Below are 15,586 nucleotides of genomic sequence, written 5' to 3' on the forward strand. Positions count from 1 at the left end.
ACTATTATGAATAAAAAATTATAATTGGTCACTAAATTAGTTTTTAAAATTAGCTACTATAGTTCTGGCTACCAAAGAAAACTGGTCACTAAAAATTAGCCACATAAGTTTTGGCTACCAAAATAACTTAGTTACTAAATTGCTCTCTAAATAATTAGTGACAAATTTAGTGACCAATTATAATTTTTTATTTATATTAGTGACTATTTTAGTAACCAATAAATTTTAGTTTTGTAAATTGGTATCTAAATTGGTCACTATAGTGACTAACAACTTTTAGTCACTAAAATTGGTTACTAATAAGACATTTTCTTGTAGTGATATATATATATATATATATATATATATATATACTTATAACAGACATAGTTATATACTAATTAAAACTTTCTTACTTTCTTGTTTCCCAAAAAATCCAAGATAATATTGAAAATGGTTATAGAAATTTTCAGATAAACTCTGGACCTATAACAATGTATAAACCGTGTTTTATATAAAAGATCTGTGTCGACTAAATATTGAATAATATAACTCAAATATTTACCACAAATTTTTGCTTTAGACCCATACTTTTTCTTTTCTTCTCTTCTATTATTATAATAAAAGTGATTATACATTATTTTTCATTAACATATATCTACACATAAATTTTAAGTATTTAATATATTTTTTTGTAAAATATTCATTTTTTTGTATACCCTGAATATTTATAACTTTTATATTTATATATTTATAATTTATTAGACTAAATATAACATACATAAAAAGTAAAAGTAATAGTAAAGTATTATAAAATTTTAGATATTAACATCCTGAAAATATTACGATATAAATTTTGAGATGTTACTAAGATGTTTCACGGTAACACTCAAAAGCCATGCATGTATGTATTCTAGCATGTACTTTGTAACTTTGAGGAATTGGTTATGTATTTTTTGGAACTGATTATTTGCGTGGTTGAAGGCAAGAGAAACCAATTCTGGTTTTGTTGGAACCAATCCACGATGGTGGCTAGTTGTGCAGGAATCAGCTCTCTTCTGCATGGAATCGATTCCACTCACTTGAAAAATTCTGAAAATTTGTTGTTTTGTGTTGCAGGAAGGGTTGGGTTATGAAAATTCTTTAATACTTTTTTTTAAAGAAAACAACCTTTTTCTTAAATACAATGTGATATTTAGTAACGTTTATGTAATAAATTAATTTCTCTACAGTAACATTTTTTAAAGTGTTACAATTTTACTACTAATATTAAATATAATGACATTTTTAAGAAAATGTTACCATAACATGTACAATTTTATATACAGTAACATGTTTAATAAATGTAACTTAGAAAGTGCTACTAAAACAAATATATCCTGTAGTGTTAATAGTAACAGTTATATTGTATTGTTTTTAAAAAATCTTTCATGGATTTTTTTTTCTTCATCATATTTGTAATTTATATACCACTTTCATATGTTTTTTATTCACTACAAGAATGTTTGTTTTAACGTCCGAAAAATGACGCCGAATGGTGTTTGAACGCATAAAACGTCGGCTTAATCCATGCAACATCGACTCTAATAATAAAAATTATTTAAAAACAAAAATATCAATTCTCATTTGCTTTAATAAAATGAAAAATATTATTAATTATATATATCGTCGGTTTAGCCGACGCAAAAAATTGAAATCGTTGGTGGGCATTTAAAATGCAATTGTTTGCGTCGGATGGCCCACACATATCCTTCAGAAATTAATAAAATAATTTTTTATTAGGTTAACTTTTCCCCCTTTCACTTCCCGTTTTCATTTTCACTTTTCCCTTTCACTTCCCGTTTTCATTTTCACTTTTCTCCTTCTGCTTTCACTTTTCCCCCTTTGCATTTTCACCTTTCAGTTCTCACTTTCACTGTCATTGTTTTTGCACGCGAGTGAGTATTCTCCTGAACGAACCCAAAGAGTGAGTCGCACTGGAACAGCCCACGAGCACAACTTCTCCGACGAGGTTCCTTCTTCTCTGGCAAGCGACGAGCTCAGCTCTGGGAGCTTCTTTCTGTGCGAAAAAGAGGGAAACTACAAACAGTGTTTCAAGGGAGCTCATCCCGACCCCTTTCTCTAAGAACAGTGGAACTCGGACAATATTAGGACTTTTTGTGTGACTGTAATGACAATACTAGGACTTTTTGTGTGAGTGTAATGACAATATTAGAACTTTTTGTGTGACTGTAATGTGATTTTGGACACATGGACACATTCGATCTTGGACTCATGGACTTTTGTGTGACTTTAATTTGTCCTAATTAAAGTCACAATGAACTTAGATTTTATGTTTGAAATTTCAGTTCTAAATAAATGAAATGATATCCCAGATTGCTGGAATGCTGGATTGTTTGAAATGTATCTGGATGTAGGTTTTGACAGTGGATTCTAGTAGTGGATTCTAGAAATGGGTGCAATTCTGCGTCTGGGATGTAACCAGAAAAAAAAAATCATTTCAAATTTAGCAGGTATTTGCGTCAGCCAAACCCATGCTAGGCCGACGCCGACTATTAAAATGTCAATTGTTTGCGTCGGTCTAACCCACGCACAACCCTTAGTTTCAAATTTTCAATTCAATCATGCATGGGCTTAGCCTACGCAATAAAGTTATTTCAATGTTTTGTGGGCTTAACCCACGCAAAGCCCACGCAAAACTGAGAAGATACGTTGAATTATCCACATTTACGTCGTCCTGGCCGACGAATTTTTTTTAAAAATTTTTCACTTTTTCTAATGTTCGTGGGTTTGACCCATGCACAAGAAATTCTTATTATATTCTTTAATAGTATTCGTCGGTTGAGCCGACGATATATACGCGGCAAGAATTCGTCCCTATTTGGCAGACGCAAACAAGCTTTGCATCGAGAAAATGGGCATGGTCATTTTCTCGTTGTTGGACCGACGCCTCTATCCCGTTTTCATCGGTTTTACATTGGTGGCGTCCATTTTTGGCCGACGAAAAAACAATAAATTCTTGTAGTGATTAATACTTTTAAATTCTTTATTTTTAAACTAAAAAAAAAGTGGATACACAGATGGGATGGAAGAATACATGTGTTTCTGCTAGTTTAAGATAAAGGCAAAATCCTTCCTGTTAAAGATAAATTTTAATTTTAAAGTTCAATTCTTAATATCTAATATTTAATATTGATGCCATTACTTATTATAATTTATCTTATAAAATTGATTAAACCACGAGATATATGAAGATTATTTTATATATAAAACAAAATATAACCGTGTATAATTAAAAAATTATATATTTAATTATTCGATCATTATTTGTACAAATATTTCTTAGCGATAACTTTGTAGAATAGTTAATTATGAAAGAAATCCTCTTAAAAGTTATATCTAGGATATATAATTAGGAATTCTGTTTATTTAGTTATTAAAGACAAAACGTGTCTTTAATAATTATATATATATATATATATATATATATATATATATATATATATATATATATATATATATACACTAATGAACATACATGTGTTGTCGTGTTTGTATCTAATTTTTTAATTTTTGTGAGATCAATAATATTTATTTTTAAAATATATATAATAAATTTTAAAATAGTTGTTAAATAAAATAACCGTTAAAAAAAATTTAGAATAATGGTCAAAATAAAAAATGATTAAAAAAATAATTATAAAATAAATAATTTTTAAAATAATAATTAAAGGTAAAATTAGAAAATGAAAAGGGATAAAAAAAAGAAATATCTTTATATATCGTTATATTTATATATCTATATATATATATATATATATATATAATATAAGAGTGAAAAGATGTTTATTATACTGGTTTATATATGTATATAATCTTTCAGATAGATTTGTCATTATTTGGTTAAGTAGAATTAGTTATATTTTTGTTGGTGTTTTGGTAAATTTAATCTTATTTTATTCGCATGAAAAAATATGTACCAAAAACAAGAATATTATTTTTTAATAGATAATGTGTCAAATTTTTTATTAACATAGATTTTGTTATTATGATTTTATTTTATATTTAAATATGTATGTATAATGTTTTGATTTTAATAAACATTTTCAATATTTTAATTTCAAGATAGTATTTTTGTTTAATGTTTAGTTGGATAAGATATATTTATAATATGTTTTGTTTTCGTAGTCAACTATTTTTTTTTTGATATCGATTATGAATATATGTATTTTTCATTCTTTTATTTTGTTTGATCAAATATACATGTATCATATAATTTTTACGTAGATTTAAGATAACTAAAAATCCTACAAAGATATAAATAAGATATGTAACCCATCTATAAATAATAAAGATAAATTTAATTTTTAATTTATCAATAGAAAATTGATAAAATAATATTAAGATATTGTTAGATGTCTAATAATATTTTCAGATAATATAAATATAAGATAATATAAGTAACATATTTTTTTACTTTTTTATAATATTGATTGTGAATATATTTTGTATTCTTTTATTTTCTTTGAGATTAAGTATACATGCATCATATAATTTTCTCTTTAATAATTACGTAGATTTAAGATAACTAAAAGATATAAGCAAAATATGTAAGTTATTTATATAAAATAAAGATGGAATGAATATATATATATATATATATATATATATATATATATATATATATATATATATAAATTTAGTTTACCAATAAAAAAATTGATAAGATAATATACTAACATTGTATTAAAATATTACTAGATATGTAATAATATTTTCAAATACTATAAATATTTGCATATTGGTTTATCTATATATATCATTCACATAACATAATAAATGAATCAACTCTCACAATAACACATTCATAGTGAGTGTTTATTGCAAGTCATCATGTCAATGCATTTTGTAGATTCTCTAGCAATGTTTGCACGAAGGAATGCAGAAGAAAAGTTTAAACAAGGAAACATAAAAGGGGCCATCACTTGTGCCACTATGGCCAAAACGCTAGACCCAAAAGTAGATGGAATTGATGAAACAATCTTAGCCTACAAGATCCATCGGGCAGTAATAAAAAACATGGCAACGGTACAACAAATTGGTACAAAGTTCTTGGCATTAGGAAAGGCTTTGAGGACGACATTGAGAGCATCAAGATGCAACACAACAAATTGGTAGTCATGCTCAACCCAACCAAGAATGCTTCAGTGGCAACTTGGGGTGCTTTTAGACTCATTTACGAGGCTTGGGCTCAGCTAAGTGACCCAAATTATCAAAATGTAAATTTAAGAAGAAAGATGAGACCACAACGCAACAAAATTACCAAAAGTGCGTGTGTTCGATGTAGAAAGTGGTGCTAGTACGAGGTTACTAAAGTTTCAAGTGCATATAAACATGGAGACTGCACTAAAAGAGTTTTATTAATTGAGTGTCTGTGTTGTAAATGCAAGTTTGATCCAATATCTCGACATATTCCAAAATCTAAAAAGCTCCACCTAGAAAGTTGTGCTTAATTTTGAAACAATTTTGTACTTTAATTCTTTCATTTGATTGAATTTCCTCACTTATAATTTTCTGAGTTTTTCATGAATCTAATGCTTTATGTTATATGGAATATATTGTTTTCGAGTAAAAGAATGTCATGGTGGCTTGTATATACTGTGTACGAGTAAAAGAATGTCATACTAACAAATACAAAAATTGTTTTAATAACATTTCATTTCAATACATGTTTATAATTATTTTTATTTTATATAGATTTATAATATTTTAATGTTAAGATAATATTTTATTTAAGGTTTAGTTTATATATATATATATATATATATTTATATTAATATAATTTATTTGATAAATATTTGTTTATTATGCTTACTAGTATTGTTTAAGGATTGAGAACATAAAAAATGACGCCGTTAAATATTATTCGTTTTATTATACTTTTTTATATCCTCCAAGATATAGAGTAAGGATTATAAAATTTTGGTAAAATTCAGTAATAAATTAACCAATGAGATGAAAATATGTTAAAAATTGCTTTGAGAGCAATAATTATTGTTACCACTTGCTTTAATTTGATTTAGTATTTTCTGAAATATTTTTTTCTTAAAAAATATGATTAGCATAATTATCATTACAAATATTGTTAGTAACATATTGACATAAATACTGTAATCATACGTAGAGTTAAATATATATTAGTTGTGTTGTAAGCATAATAATTAGATTAACTCTATTCTTTTAATTTCGATTTACAAAGAATGCCAACTGAGCCAATAGTAAATATACGCAAAAGTAAAAAAGAAGTGGTGTCAGAAATATAGATCAATTTAGTTCTTCATTTTTTGAAATATGTGAATTTAGTCATTTTAATCAAATTTTGTTCGGTTTATTTGATGTTTCGTACGTATTTTAGGATTGTATTTGAGTTGTTTATATTATTTGACACATATTTGATTTAATATTAAGCCAAATACTATTATGAAACATGCTTGAAATGTCAAATAAACTTAATAAAATTTAATTAAAATGACTAAATTGACGTATTTCAAAAAATAAAGAACTAAATTAATCCGAAATTTTGAAATGGACTAATTTCAAAATTCTCTCAAAAGTTAAGAAACCAAAATCTTATTTAATCCGAAATATAAAAATAAACGGCGCTAATGGAACAAACGTTTAAGTAAAGAGTAAAACTATAATTAAAAAGTTAGTACATAGAATAGAACTCTCTCACCAACCGGAAAACTGAAAGGAAATAAGGGAATTTAAATTACGCAAGGCCGTTGTTGCAGTAGCACTGTGCTTGTAGACACAAACCCATTAAAAACTATACATAACATTAAGATAATTTTATCAAGGTTCTCACTACAAACTTCAACATTATCTTAATACGTTTTGAAAACTTGATTTATATTGATTTAAGCATTGAAATGTCTTTATAAAAAGGTTAAATATGTTTTTATCTTTGAAAATTTGAATTAATCTCTCTTAAAAATATTAAACCAATTTAAATAAATCTAAAAAAAATTAGTTAAAGAATTAAATCCACACACTTTTAAGAATAAGGGACTAAATTAGTTTTAAAATTTTAAAAAAGACTAATTTCAATTATCACTAAAAGTTAAAGGATAAAAATATATTTAACCTTTATAAAACTGTTTACTTCCTTCTATCTTCATTCTACTTTAGCTAGCTATATGTTTTTTAACATTGGTACATATCATTACATTTTCATTATTTTTCATTGTTTTTCGCTTTCTCATAATGTATTATGTGTGCTTTCTTTAACAGATACCAATTCCTTTCTTGGTGCTAAAAGACTGTGCCACCACTTTCTTTTTCATGCTTAAATGTTAAATAATTGCTTATTGTTTTGAACTATACTTAATGTGTTTTATTTATTCTTAGTGTTGGTTTCCTACTTTCAACTTTCATTTTTTAAGAGTATGTTATGTTCATGAATGCATCATCACTCCTTTTAGGCCTCTCTTTTTTTTTTCATTTCTCTTTTTAAAATTCTTTTTACTATATTGGTTAGAGATTTTATCATGGGTAACCTAAATCTATTTTCTATATGGACGAGCTCTGGTTTGATAATAAACAAAGTCTTGAAAAGTTAAAAGTTAAAAAGTTAAAATGAGAAGATATTTTAGATAAATATCCAATTATTGTTTTCCTCGTTCTACTTTTATCCTTGTTGTAAGTGACTATTTCGTAATTATGTACACATTTAACTTTCATTTTCATGCATGGTTTAGGTGGAGATTTTACATTATCGATAAAAATTTACAACAAAGAAAGATTAAACTACATGCGATACTTGAAATTAAGAATAAAGAAATGGTTATCATAAAAGTAGCATATGATTAGGATTTGAATCTTAAAGGAGTTTTCCTTTTTCTTTTTTTTTGTTATTATTCAATATCTACTTCGAAATTTTATCTCTTATTGCTTCAGGTTATGTTTGACTCCTGGTTGGGTTCATGGTATTGGTGACCTTTGAATGCATCGTTCTATATGCTTGCCTATACCTATTCATGTGTAGGGTCTTTCTGTCTCTGTTTTTAGTTGTGTATTTTGGAGCAATAGAAGTTTGTGGCTACTACTTTAGTCTCATGTGCATCTTCTTTAGGGTCTTTTTAATCTTTGATGGATCTCTAATTATTGGCTGTCATATCTTGAAAGGTTTCGATGTCCAGCTTTTGCATCTTTTTATATATATTATTGATCCTTTTGTAAAAGGGTTAGAGCATCCCATAAATGTTCTTCTTTAATTTATTCATTTTTTTGCTGAAAAAAAAAAGTTCATTATATTACTAAAACAACTAAAATAAAGAAAGTTAATTTTATTGTAAATTTTAAGTGAATAAGTGATTTTGGGTTGTAGATATGAGATTGCATTATGTGATAATTATATTTGATTGAAATTTAAAAATTTTGGGTGAGTTTGATTTTGACAATATTCTTAGATGATCAGCAAGTATGTGAAGTTGATTTCATATACATAGTCAATGTATCTCTGATAGGTTAAAAGGGTAATAATACTTGTCTAGAATTATAAATTGAATGAAGATTTATTTTCTTAGTTATGTATGTGAAATTGAATAATTATGACCATATTTTGATGAGGAAATGTTGAAAACTTTGTATAATTTTCCACCAATCAAGATGGAATGAAAATAAATACATTCCAACTGTAGTCAACTCCACCATTCACGCCTCCCACATTAGTCTATTCCTTGTCATAAGATCTAACTCCTCTTACAAAACCTTTTAATGTTTTCACGTTTTGTTCAGAGAAAATAAAAAATATGTAGAAATTCAGATGCTTTGATTAGAAAGAAACAAAATTAAAAGATGAAAAACAATTTTATATATAAAATTTAAATTAAAAGAAAATTATTTCAATTTTTTATAAATTAAAGTTACATTTCAAATTTAAATTAATTAATTTTAGTTTATTTATTATTTAATTTTTGTATTAATTAATTTATTGTATTTAAAAAATAACTACTAATACCATATTAATCATTACCAATTATATTAAAAAATAACTAATTTTTTAAACAAAAAAATCCATTATCTATAAAAGCATAATTCATTTCATACATAATGGATTATCATTTTAGTTTCCATGCAAATCTTCTTAATATACCGCAAAAAAGTTTAAAACGCATGTTTAATTTTTCTTATTTTATTTGTTTTTTATATTTCCATCTATTTTAATTAAGGAAAATATATACCGACTACTTTATTTGACTATTTTTTTTACTCTATGAGTTGGCATTCAAGGTGATCATAATGTTTAAAATTCTAATTAAATTTTTTTATCCACGCGGGCGAGAGAGGGAAATGAGGAAAAAGAAAGAAGTAGTGGGTTTCAGAAACCTAATTTTCATTTTCACTGCTACCTTCTCTTCTTTGTTTCTGCATCTATTCTTTGCTCGAAAAACAACAATTTATAATTTTGACCCAAAATAAAAAGTCAATGCTCTTTGTCCCTTCTCGAAAGTGGCCTTTTGTGCACTTTGTGATTCATCTCCACGATTATTGTTGTTCGAATCAATGGCTGGTTCATCTCCACTGCTCTCGTTTTTGCAGTCATTTTCTCACTACAAAGGAAAAGAAACAGAAACTCATTTGGATTCCTAGTAAGTATCCTCCCATTCTCTTTGATTCATGCATTTTTTTAATTTGGATTCACCGCTTTGAAGGTGGTTCAGTCTGATTTTGGGAGGAAAAATTGAATGGATATAGTGATATTGTTTAATCCCTAGGTTGATTACAGTTTTGGATTCTTGTTTGATTCCTGGTTTTTGTTTGTTTATTTTGGGTCGAAATTATAAATTGTTGTTTTTCGAGCAAAGAATAGATGCAGAGAAACAAAGGAGAGAAGGTAGCAGTGAAAATGAGAATTAGGTTTCTGAAACCCCACTCCTTCTTTCTTTTTTCCTCCTTTCCCTCTCTCGCTAGGGTGGATAAAAAAATTTAAATCAGAATTTTAGACATTATAGCCACCTTGGATGCCAACTCAGAGAGTAAAAAAGTAGTAAAATAAAGTAGTCATTCTATATTTTTCTTTAATTAATTGAAAAACTCTTTACTTTGCGGGCAATTGTGTAGTTTACTTTGCGGGCAATTGTGTAGTTAGTATTTTTTATTCTTGTTATTTATTTAAAAATCATTTGACATGATTCATAAAACAAATCTTTTAGGTACCCTCCTCATTAACAAGTTGATTTCCCTATTTATAATTTTATGATGGATCAATTTCTTATTTTATATATATATATATATATATATATATATCATAAATTTGGAAATATTTAAATTCTAGTAATAATAAAAGTATAAACCATAATAATTTTAAATAGTTCAATTTAGAAAATAAAAGTAATTTATAAATCATTATTTCAATTTTAATTTGTAAGACTTGCTTGGTGATAAAATAACTATTGAGATTTACGTGATAAATGAGTTTTGACCCTTGAAGTCTTCAAAATGATCCACCGATTTTTTTTTCAATTAAATATTGATTGGATGCTTATGATTACTATGATATCATTATTTGATTTAGATTACTCCAAAGATTAGTTTGTGTTATATGTGACTTTATTGGATAGTTAAAACTTGAATTTCAATTGTTAAATATTTTAATCATGCAAAATTAATTTTCTATCAAACCAATACCAAACGTTGTCTCTATCAAAGTAAGTAATAGTCAAACCAAATCCTTTAAATCTTTTGCTTAATAGCTATTGGCTACTCCTATTTAATTTTTTCATGTTTTATTCCATTGCTATTATATATCCTCTCTAACATGACTATCTAACATGATTAACTTATATCATAATTCTCTAAGAAACCTTTCCACAACAAAGATGTAGCTTTACGCTTAACCCCTTATGAACGGCAAAAGTATCCTTGTTTTAAACATAATTTAATTAAAATTCATAACAAAACGAACATAAACAATTACATTGATATATACAGATAATTTAAACAAATTTTGAATGAGTTTGATGTTGACTATATTCTTAAATTACCATCAAGAATTTGAATATTTTAATCATGTTTTTTTTTAATTTAAATTAAAATATAGCGGGTACGAATATTATGATATCCGTATCCGCCCCGTTAACATGCATGTATTAATAATACTCGTACCCATTATTCGCGAGTATCTAGGGATGACAAAAATACTCGTACTCGTGGGTATTTGTGGATGAAATCTGTGACGGTTAGTTGATACCCATGGGTATTTGCTATTCGCGGGTATTTTAATATCCGTTTATAAATGAGTCGGATGTGGGTATCATACTATTCGTACCCGCGGGTACCGTTACCTGTAAAAAATTAAAATTAAAATTATGTTTTATTAAGTTAAATTTAATCAAAATTAAATTTTAATTTATATTTTATTAGATTAAATTAAATTAAAATTATATTTATTTAATTTATATTTTATTTTACATTTTTTTTGTAATTTTATTTAAATTTAATTTCAAATATTTATAAAATATTATTTTAAAATATTTGTGGGTATCCACGGGTATCTGCAGGTTTTAAAATACCCGTGAATATTTTTTAAACAGGTACTCACGTGGGTAGTAGGCGGATTTTTTTGTTACGGGTGGGGTTTCGGGTAGGCACTATACGTGTCTGACCCGACCCGTTGTTATCCCTATGGGTATCCTTTTACAATATTCATTTCCTACCCGTTGTAGATTTTATCTGCAGATACCCGCAAATATGGATTATTTTGTCATCCCTATTTGTAACCATTAAATATTCCTCGTTTAAGAGACATATTCTCGTGTGAACATTGTTTAATAATATAATAAAATAACATATTTCATTTAAAAATTAGAGCTTTAAATAAAGCTATTATAACATTCTTGAAAAAAACCTCATAAAAGATCTATAAGATGTTGTGTGAGATTGCTGATGGTTCTATAAAACATATTTACAAGTTTTTGAAAAGTAATAATCAACTAGTAATATAATAAGTAATAAAAAGATCAATACTAAATCAATAATAATAGGGTTAAATATCTTTTCGGTCCCTTAACTTTCAGTTAATTTTGGAATTAGTCTATTTCAAAATTTTGAACTAATTTAGTCATTCATCTTTCGAAATACGTGAATTTAATCTTTTTAATCAAATTTTGTTAAGTTTATTTGACATTTCAAGCGCGTTTCATAATAGTATTTGACTTAACATTAAAGCAAAAATTTGTCAAACAATATAAACAACTCAAATACAATATTGAAATGCATACAAAACATCAAATAAATCTAATAAAATTTGATTAAAATGACTAAATTCACGTATTTCGAAAGAAAAAATTCGAAATGGACTAATTCCAAAATTCATTTAAAGTTAAAGGAGCAAAAACATATTTAACCCATAATAATATAATAACAGATTATTTTTCAGATGCTGATTATAAAAAATTTCACTAATAAAATTAAGGCTTAATTAGTGAGTTAGTTATCTCATTTGTTAGTTTCATTTATTTTAGTGCTCTTATTATTAGTTTTTTTTTTTCAATTTGCTCCTTTAATTCTTTAAAAAAAATCAATGTGTTTCAGTTAAATTGACGTTAACGCTATATTTGTACATGCATGTGTCAGTTTTGTGGAATTTTCATTTTTTAACTTTAATTTTTTCTTAAATTAAACTGTCATGTGACACATAATCTATCATGTGACAGTTTTTATTTTTATTTTAAATAAAAAAATTAAAAATTAAAAATTAAAATTAAAATTTCACAAATTAACATGTGTATGATAGTAACAACATGTGCTAGTTCAATCTTTTAAAAAATATTAAAATAAATAAAAAAATTGAAAATTTTACAGAAAATAATATGTGGTATGTATGGATACTAGATACGGTATTAACGTTAATTTAACGAAAATAATTAAATTAGACTAAATCACCGATTAAACCTAAAATTAAAAGTCTTATTATTGTCATCACTAACACTACAGTGCTTTTATCGAATAAGAACACAAAATTTGCTAAAACTCTCATTAAGTTTAAGCATGAGTAGACCAAAGATGGAGTTGAAAACTTTGTATACAAAACTTTGGATACTTTTCCACCAATAAAAACAACTAAGATGAGTTGAAAATTAAGGCTTTCAACTGTAATGCTTATTTGGAGTCTTCTCCACCATTCACGTGTCCCGCTTTGGTTTATTCCTTGTCATCATAAGATCTAACTCCTACAAAATATAAATAAAATAACAGCTAGACTTTCAATGTTCTAATGTTTTTGTTTAAAAATATTTATAAACTGAGATGGTTTGAATAGAGAGAAACAAATTAGAAGATGAAAAAAAAAATTATATAGAAATTTTAAATTAAAAGAAAATTATTACAGATTTTTTATAAATTAAAGTTATATTTCAAAATAAAAATAAAAATAAATTAAGGAATAATGTATCAAATTTTAATTTTTAAATTTTTTATTTAGTATTTTATTTATTTATTTCTATAAATTGATTTTTTGCATTTCAAAAAGATAACTACTAATGCAAATATTAATTGTAAGACCCAGTTTTATTTCTGTCCTAATGTTTAAGGGCTGGCCTTAATCTGTTGGGCCTAAGGACTGACCCATAGGGTGCTAAGGCCCTAAAGCTGCTAGGGTTTCCAATTCTGATTCATTCTTACAAAACAGAACCCTAAGCGTTGTCCCCTTCCTTTCAGAACACTTTGCTAGGGCTTGACTCCGATCTTGGCCAAAGATTTCTCGAGCTCAATTTTGTTTTTCGCTCCATGTAAGTGTTTCTCAAGCTCGTACCTGTAATCCCTGAAGCTTATTTTCGTGTTCTTCCTTTTAGGGTTCCATAATAACTTTGTTCTTTCACTGTCCGCTGTTCTTCCAGTTTCTGAGACTGCTTCTCGGACTGTTGCACTCCGCAGTTGGTGTCGAGATCTCGTATAAGCCCTTTCCAGGTAAGGGAAGCTAGGGTCCGTGTGTCTAGTCGTTTTTAGCTTGCTCTAATATTATTGTATGATTCTGTGGACTGCATGCTACTGTGATTTGATGAAAATGTCATTGTGGCCTTTGGGTTTGATGTTTGCATGACTGTTGTGTGAATGAACAGTGGCGGGCACTGGTTTTCTCGCCCAAGCGAGCATGCCTCGCCTAGGCGAGACTAATAGAGGCTCGCCCAAGCATTTCTGTGCGAACGGTCGCTCAGGCGACCTGGTTTCCTTTTTAGCGAGGTGTAGTCTCGCTTAGGCGAGAAGGGGCTCGTCTGAGCGAGACATCGCAGAACCCACTGTTTCCCTGTCGCGCTCTCGCCTAGGCGAGAAGGGTTTCACCTGAGCGAGAGGGCCTCTCTCGCCTGAGCGAGGTCTGTTAGCTTGAGCGAGGCTGCGGACAGGTTTTGGTGTTATTGTTGAATGGTTCATTGATGTGTGGCTTGCTTGTCTGATCTAAATGTTTTACTAAAAGGGTTGCGGGATGATGCCATGATTAATATATGAGTTTGAGATGGAAATTGTAAGACCCGTGAAATTTAATTAATTAAATAAATAAATAATTAATAAATGCGGGTAGGAGAATTAATTATGACATTAAATTATGAGTGAAATGATGTGGAAAAGTACTAGCTCAAGTGGTTGAGAGTACTTTGATTGTGTATGAGGACTTGGGTTCAAGTCCTATGTATGCTATTTTGTGTTATTATTCGTTGTTATTTTTATGATAACAATGTTGTGAAATAATATGACAATTGAATTATGATCATTAGCATGAAATCTGAATTGGTTAAGTGGTTTGTTATTGATTTGGGGATGGCATGGTTGTGGGTTCAAGCCTTGGAGAACTCATATTATATTTTTGGCTTTGGCTTGAATATGAAGAGTTAAGGAACATCCTAGTGGAAGGGCAGAATAAGGGTGGCTGTGAGAAGGCTAAGGAGTCAATTGGTGAAGGGAGGACACTTAATCGTCAAGCTTTAAGCGGAGAAAAACTAGGTTAGGGGAGTTTTTACGTTAGAATTTTTATAAGTGTATGTGAATTGCTAGATATATGTGTAATTATTGATTTATGTTCGTTTCTGGTTGAATATTTGTGTTTCTGGAAAATTCCCAAAAACCGCCTGGCGGGCTGTTCATAGCCGTCAGGCGGTGCATGTAATTATATGTAATCTGGGTTCCTGGACGAGGAACCGCCTGGCGGCACACTCCCGGCCGCCAGGCGATGCGTGAAGTGTTACACTTTTCTGGGTTTCGCTGATGAACTGCCTGACGGTGATGAAATTCTACAAGGTGATGCGAGTCTGTTAGGCTTGATTTCTGGTGATTTTGGGAGTTTCGGATTGAGTTGATCGGGGAAAAGCAAAGGGATAGTGGTTACTGGAAGTTCTAACTGGTTTTCCATTGACTTTGAGCGTAGTGAAAGGTTTAAGTCGATGGAACAGTGTAAATGAGTTGTAGGGCTTGGGAATTTGCGGTTTGGTAGAACTAAACTGGACCAAGTCTATTATAATAAAACTAAGGTTGTTGGAATTAGACTAAGCGCGGATTGATGGCACTCGTGTTAGGTTCTTGGAGAGAATTAGTTTAGATAGGAGGAAAAAGG

This window comes from Vigna unguiculata, chromosome 11 (genome assembly GCF_004118075.2).
Source record: "Vigna unguiculata cultivar IT97K-499-35 chromosome 11, ASM411807v1, whole genome shotgun sequence".
Taxonomy (NCBI): Eukaryota; Viridiplantae; Streptophyta; class Magnoliopsida; order Fabales; family Fabaceae; genus Vigna; species Vigna unguiculata.